We start from the raw sequence: 6,772 nt of genomic DNA on the forward strand, positions 1-6,772 counted from the left end.
ATCATGATCCTCAAATTGTAGCCTCCTGAGTAGCTAGGATTACAGGTGTAAGCCACTAATACCTGGCTCACAAACTCAAACTTTTAATCTGGAGGTTTAAGAAAGAAAGTAGGATACATTTTTGCTCAAAATAGAAACCCAGGGTCTGGGAAGGTGGCTCAGTGGAAGAGTGCTTGCCTTGCATGCATGAGACCCTGGGTTTAATTCATCAGCACCACATAAGCAGAAAAAGCTGGAAGAGAGGCTGTGGCTCAAGCGGTAGAGCACTAGCCCTGAGCTGAAGAACTGAGGGATAAGCACCCAGGCCCAGAGTTCAGGCCCCATGACTGACAAAAAAATACAAATCCAATGCAAAATTCAAGAGCAAATATTAATTTTGAGAATAAGAGAGATTACTTCCTTTGTTAAGCAAAATCATACTGTTTTATAGAATCCATTCTTTCCTAAGGTCCCACATGCACATTTTTACTGAACAATTTTGTAGTTTTCTTCAAGCTTTATCTTCACTCTCAGTTTTATGGCATTAGTAGTTTACAAGCTAGAATTTGAAAATGAAGTCAGAAAAAAATCATATGAAATGGAGCTAAACAGAATAAAAATAGGGGCAAATAATCATTAACAATATTGTCTTACCTGGAGACTTTGTTTGAGTTATTAGAGAACTAAGCCAGAACTTAAGTGTAGGTTTTTGAACTTCCATTTCCAGAAGATTTACTTTGTAAATTACAAATACAATTCTGTTGTGTTGTATCTTAGAAGGAAGGAAATTTCAAAGCTAAAGTGACTGTCCAGATAATCCTTCATTGTTATGTCAGCAAAGAAGGAGTTTCTTAACTTCTGTTTAAAAAGACACTTCTTGTATCTCATCCAACTGACATTAAGTAAAGGTGGCTGCCCAAAGCAGGTTCTCAGCAAATATATATTGGCTGCTTGACACATTTATTCTTCAGGGTAATACACTTTTTTTTGCCAATCGTGGGGCTTGAACTCTGGGCCTGGCACTGTCCCTGAGCTTCTTTTGATCAAGGCTATCTCTCTACCACTTGAGCCACAGTGCCACATCTGGCCTTTTCTGTTTATGTGGTAATGAGGAATCGAACACGGGTTTCATGCATGCTAGGCAAGCACTCAGCCACTAAGCCACATTCCCAGCCCAGTATATACTTTTCACCTCATTTAAATGTGATGGGTATCAGAAACCAAGCTACAGTATTCACAATGTTTGGTTCCCAAGGAAATGGTATCAAGACAGTATAAATGTGGGATGAGGAAGAGTTGTAGGTAAGGAGTGGAAATTACCCATGGCTTTGGACATGGAAATACAAGGAAAGACAGCTGAGAAACACACAATTATTGTGTCATTATTCAAGGCAATATAAAGAGCTTCTTTCATCTGCATTGGGCTCCATATGTAATGTGGGTGTGGGTGTTAGGTTGGGGGGGGGATGAATAGTGAGTGCATTCATGACATTTCCCCAGCAGATTTATAAGCACATTCTTGTCACCCCTCCCTCCTCTCCCTCATCTTCCCATTGTACTCACCAGGAGGAAAGACAGGAAGGAACAATACTCACTTCAAACCACACTAACTTAACAGCTAAGTATCCTGTGTGTTTTGCATATGTTATTTAAATATGTTGGCATAGTCTGAAAAGGTTGTGAAATGTACAACAAAGAAAGGCAGGATCTTCATTGACATATAATTTCTTAAATTGTACATCTAACTTTTATTTCTTTCCTCAAAAGTACATATGAACTTGCCCATTAGCTTTGGAATTCAGGTAAAAGATCACTTTATCTGAAAGACTGAAAAGTGTGTGTGTGTGTGTGTGTGTGTGTGTGTGTGTGTGTGTGTGTGTGTGTGTGTGTGTGTGTGTGCACGCCAGACCTAGGGCATGAACTCAGGGCCTGGGTACTGTCCCTGAGCTTTTGTGCACAAGGCTAGCACTCTCCTAGTTGAGCCACACCTCACATTTGGCTTTTTGGTGGTTAACTGGAGATAACCTGCCCAGGCTGGCTTTGAATGTCAGTTCTCAGATTTCAGCCTCCTGAGTAGCTAGGATTACAGGCATGAGCCATTGGTAAAGTTTTTAATCCATTAAAATCCAAAGAAATTTAATTGTAGCTACTCAGCTGCTGAGATCTGATGATCATGCTTTCTAAGCTACCTGAAGCAGGAAAGTCTGTGAGACTTATATCTCCAATACTCAGAAAAAGCTGGAAGTGGTGCTGTGGCTCAACTGGTAGAGTGCTAGACTTGAGCAAAAGAAATGCCCCAGGACCAGCACAAAAGAAAAAAAAATCTAAAGAAAGCACACATTCCCACAGCTTCATGTCAATGATTGTATATAGCCATATTTCCTGAGCTATGAGGAAAATTTTTATTAGAAATTTCATGGTACCCTGCTTTTTTCTTTTCCAAATAAGGATTATTACATGGTTTATTTTTCCTGACTGTTCTTACTATTGAAAATTTTGTTTGTACTACGTTTATCCTGAGTGTACAGCAAAGCTAGCTAGATGTCCTTCAGTAAAGAATGACATATTGAGAAATCACAAATCATCACTCTGTTTACATTTCTATTACAAGCATTAAATATTTGTTTAAAGTAAAAGATTATTAGTTTCAGCCACATCTCCAGAAAGGTCATTTAGAGAATATACTTCAAAGGCATGTGAAAATGAAAACCCTATCTTTCTCATTTTGTGTTTTGTAGGGGAACTCAAAGTTCGGCCCATGCTATGACTTGCAGACCTTAAAGTTAATAAAGAACTAGCGTGTGGTCTGTGTGTGTGTGTGTGTGTGTGTGTGTGTGTGTGTGTGTGTGTGTGTGTGTGTGTGTGTGTGTGTGGTTTTAAGTTTTTTCTTTATTGGGCAATATTTACTGAATTTCTCATTTGTTCTTTGAAATTAAGAGGTGGGGGCTGGGAAGTGGCTCAGTGGTAGAGTGCTTGCCTTGCATGCGTAAGGCCCTGGGTTCGATTCCTCAGCACCACATACGCAGAAAAAAAGCTGAAAGTGGTGCTGTGGCTCAAGTGGTAGGGCGCTAGCCTTGAGCACAGAGAGGCTCAGGGACAGTGCCTAGGCCCCAAGTTCAGGCCCCAGGACTGGCAAGGAAACAAAAACAAAAGCAAAAAGAACGAACTTACAGTTTAACAAAATGAATACCAGGAAGCTGGAATAGGTGTTATAGCAGAGTGAGGTCAAGGGGACGGAAGGCCAGAAAGTTGGAGAGAGGTAAGGGAGGTGAATGTAGTCATAGTATTCAATGTACATATGCAAAAATGGAAACATATAACTTGAGGGGTTGAGAAGGGTTGGGAAAAATGTAAGACAATGATGAAAGGGGTGATAATGATCAAGATACATTGTATTTACAAACTGATATCTTGAAACTCCTTTTACAATTATGTAAAGATGATACAAAAAAACCCCCAAAAAACAAAAAAGAATTAAGCCAGTGGCTCATGCCTGTAATCCTAGCTACTCAGGAGGCTGAGATCTGAGGATCACGGTTCAAAGCCAGCCTGGGCAGGAAAGTCCATGAGACACTTATCTCCAATAAACCTTTAGAAAAACCGGAAGTGGTGCTGTGGCTCAAGCAGTAAAGCACTTGCCTTAGTTGAAGAGCTGAGGGACAGAGCCCAGGTCCAGAGTTCAAGCTCCATGACCGATAAAAAAAATAATGAAAGGAAATAGATTTATTCAAGCCCAACCTTGAAGGAAAATAGAGACTTTTCTATTTCAAAATCACCATCTTGGGTGTAGGGACTATGAAGGGATGTAGGTAGGGGTTTAGGTAAGAGATGTGAAAGGCTTTTAGGGACACAAAGAGGTTACACTTAAAATATGATCCAGAAACCCTCTTGTCATCAGAGTCTTTCCCGAATGCTTTCTCTTTCTCCTCTTCTGCCACAGTCATCAGGAACTGGGACCTTGACCTCCTGGATCCAGCCAGTCTCAGCATTTTCTTTTCAGAGACTTATCTATAGGTCAATTCCTTTGATTTATAGAAGAGGGGGCATTACAGAGGCGCACTTTAGAATGTAGAATACCATGGGAAGTACCAAAAGGATGGGTATTAAATGATTAAGGAAAGGATTATGGAAGAAAAGAAAAAGGAACCATTTCTGCCTGCTCTGTTACAGGTTTTAAATTCCTTTTTAAAAGGTAAAGTTATGTGGCTCAAGCCTGCCTGACATTTAAGTCTAAACCCAGGCTGAGCTCAAAGTCATAATCTTCCTGCTTCAGACTCCTGAGTTCTGGGATTCAAGAGAGTACTACCAGGCTCAAGTCTGCTACAGTTCTAAAGCTATAATTTATTCACTGAATGACCTTGGACAAATCATCTCTCTGATCTGAACTATCTGAATCTGAATTTGAACTGAAGGAATGCTAACTGCAAAATCAGCTCTCAGTGAGGGTTTTTATGCCTAAAGAGGACAATTTTAGACATGATTAATTTATTTAGATTGTCTTATATACAATCACACAATTGTGACCTCATAAAGACATTTATTAATGCAATACATGTTTCCTTTTTGTGTGTGTGTGTGTGCAGGTCCTGGGGTTTGAACTCAGGGATCGAGTACTGTCCCTGAGATGTTTTGCTCAAGGATAGAGCTCTGAGCCAAGCTCCACTTGTGGACTTTTGCTGGCTAACTGGAAATTAGAGTTTCTTGGATTTGTCAGCCTGGTCTAGCTTTAAACCATGATGCTCAGATCTCAGCCTTCTGAGTAGCTAGAATTACAGGCATGAGCCACTAGCAGCCAGCTCTAAAAATTGTTTCTTCTGATTGTAAGTCAAACTAAGGGGTATGTATGTTCTTGTACCAGGTGCTTAAACTACTTTCACTGAAAAGCACCGACTCCATGGTTGGACTGATGAGTTAACTGAACAAAGTTAAAAGATTTGCCATCCCAGTCTCCACTTTATATGTGTTTGCTCTGACCTATTCTTTCCTGCAGCCACCTTGCAAACCACCCTGGGTTCCAAGGACAGTACTGATTGACAACATCGGAGACAAGAGTCCAAAGTACCTTGAGGCATTAGTGACTTTCTTATCATGACCAGGCTCAGCCTGACCAATCTTGAGATAATGATCCACAGAACCACACCTCTGACCACTGGACCACACCTGTGACTGGGACCATTTATGCATACTATGTATTTATTTATTTATTTCCTGCACCAATTCTTGTTTTTAAACTAAGGCTCCTGTCTGTATCCCAGAGATGGGATGAAATACTTACATGCCTTTCCCACACAGTGTACCAGTGCCACATAATCCATCTCTTTTCTCTGATCATCACCATTACCCATCCCTTTATTTTGCCTAGTGGGTGAATTTCCAGATTTGATATGTTTGAGGCTGGTATTAGAGAGAGAAGGTCTAAAGAGAGAAGAAACAAAGCAGAAGAAGAATTTTTTCATTTCAAAGTTACTATACATGTATGAAAATAACAATGAAACCCACTGAAAAGTTACAAAAAGGAATGAGAGATGAGGGAGAGTGGTTAAGAAAAAGTAGTAGAAGGGGTGAATTTGATCAAAGTCCATTATCTGCATATAGGCAAAATATTAGTCAGACCTCATCACAACAAATAAAAGCTTGGCACAATGACACACTGTCATCTCCACGATGTGGGAATCAGAAGGCTCACGGCCCAGCCCAGCCCAGACATAAATGCAAAACATAATGAAAGCAAAAACAAGCTTGAGGGCAGGACACAAAGTGGTAGCCAGGCTGCCAAGTAAGCACAGGGCCCTGAGTTTAAACCCTGGTACTCTCTACCATCTAAAAAAAATGAGACAAAACGACAGCAAACCAACACAAGAGAAAATGACTATATTCCATATTACGCATAAAACGTTACACATTTTTATATGTATGTATATATATGAAAATGATTTTATTTGGAGTTTTAGTCAAAACTAAGCAGAGAGCCATGCTAAATCTGTCTCCTTCCCTATATGTGTTAACATTTACAGAAAGAATGCAACAAAGGGTAGGTAATAGGCATATGTAGATTGAGTTGTGAGTCCCAGTCTTTGAAACACAGTTGCTTTACTCCTGATGCCAGGGACCTTGGAGGCAGGCCATTATTTTTAATATTCCAAGTATGATATATTTTATAGGTAGTTGGAGATAGAGAAACACAGTTTTTGAAAACAAATGGTAATTTTCTAGGTCAGCTCTGAGAATATATTTCAATTATTGTACTTCTTATTTCTTTTGGATCACAACAGAGAATTTAGCCTTCTTAGCAGAAATGGTGATTCCAGAAACTTTAGTGTTTGTAAACGGCATCTTTTTCGGGTAGAGAATATGTTTCCCTTGTTTTTCAGCAATTCAACACTGAATTGGTAAAGCAACTAAAGTATCCTAAAAGTGAGAACTTGAATAATTATGTCAGTCTAATTGAACTATGCAGTCACTGTTGTATTGATTTTCTTTCCCCCAAATATTAATTTAGTTTAGTTTTAGTTTTCAAGATTTATTTGTTAATTTGCATAATGGTGCTTTGAAAAAGATCTTGATATACTGTCTCAAGATGTGCTTGAAAGCTCAGGTGGAGAAAGCATAAAAACACTTCCAGTCTTTGGACCTACCTTCTTTCATCTCTGTAACAATTTATTTCAGGGTATGGACTGTACTTCCTCTGAGTAACCCATAAATCACAAAACAGTTGTGTGAGATCTTGCTTTAGTCATTCTTGACTATTTTATTGGGAACAGACCTGAGTGTAGGCTACAATAATGGTTTTTCA

Source organism: Dipodomys merriami, unplaced genomic scaffold (genome assembly GCF_024711535.1).
Source record: "Dipodomys merriami isolate MVZ:Mamm:240054 unplaced genomic scaffold, mDipMer1.0.p SCAF_3, whole genome shotgun sequence".
In the NCBI taxonomy this organism is placed as follows: Eukaryota; Metazoa; Chordata; class Mammalia; order Rodentia; family Heteromyidae; genus Dipodomys; species Dipodomys merriami.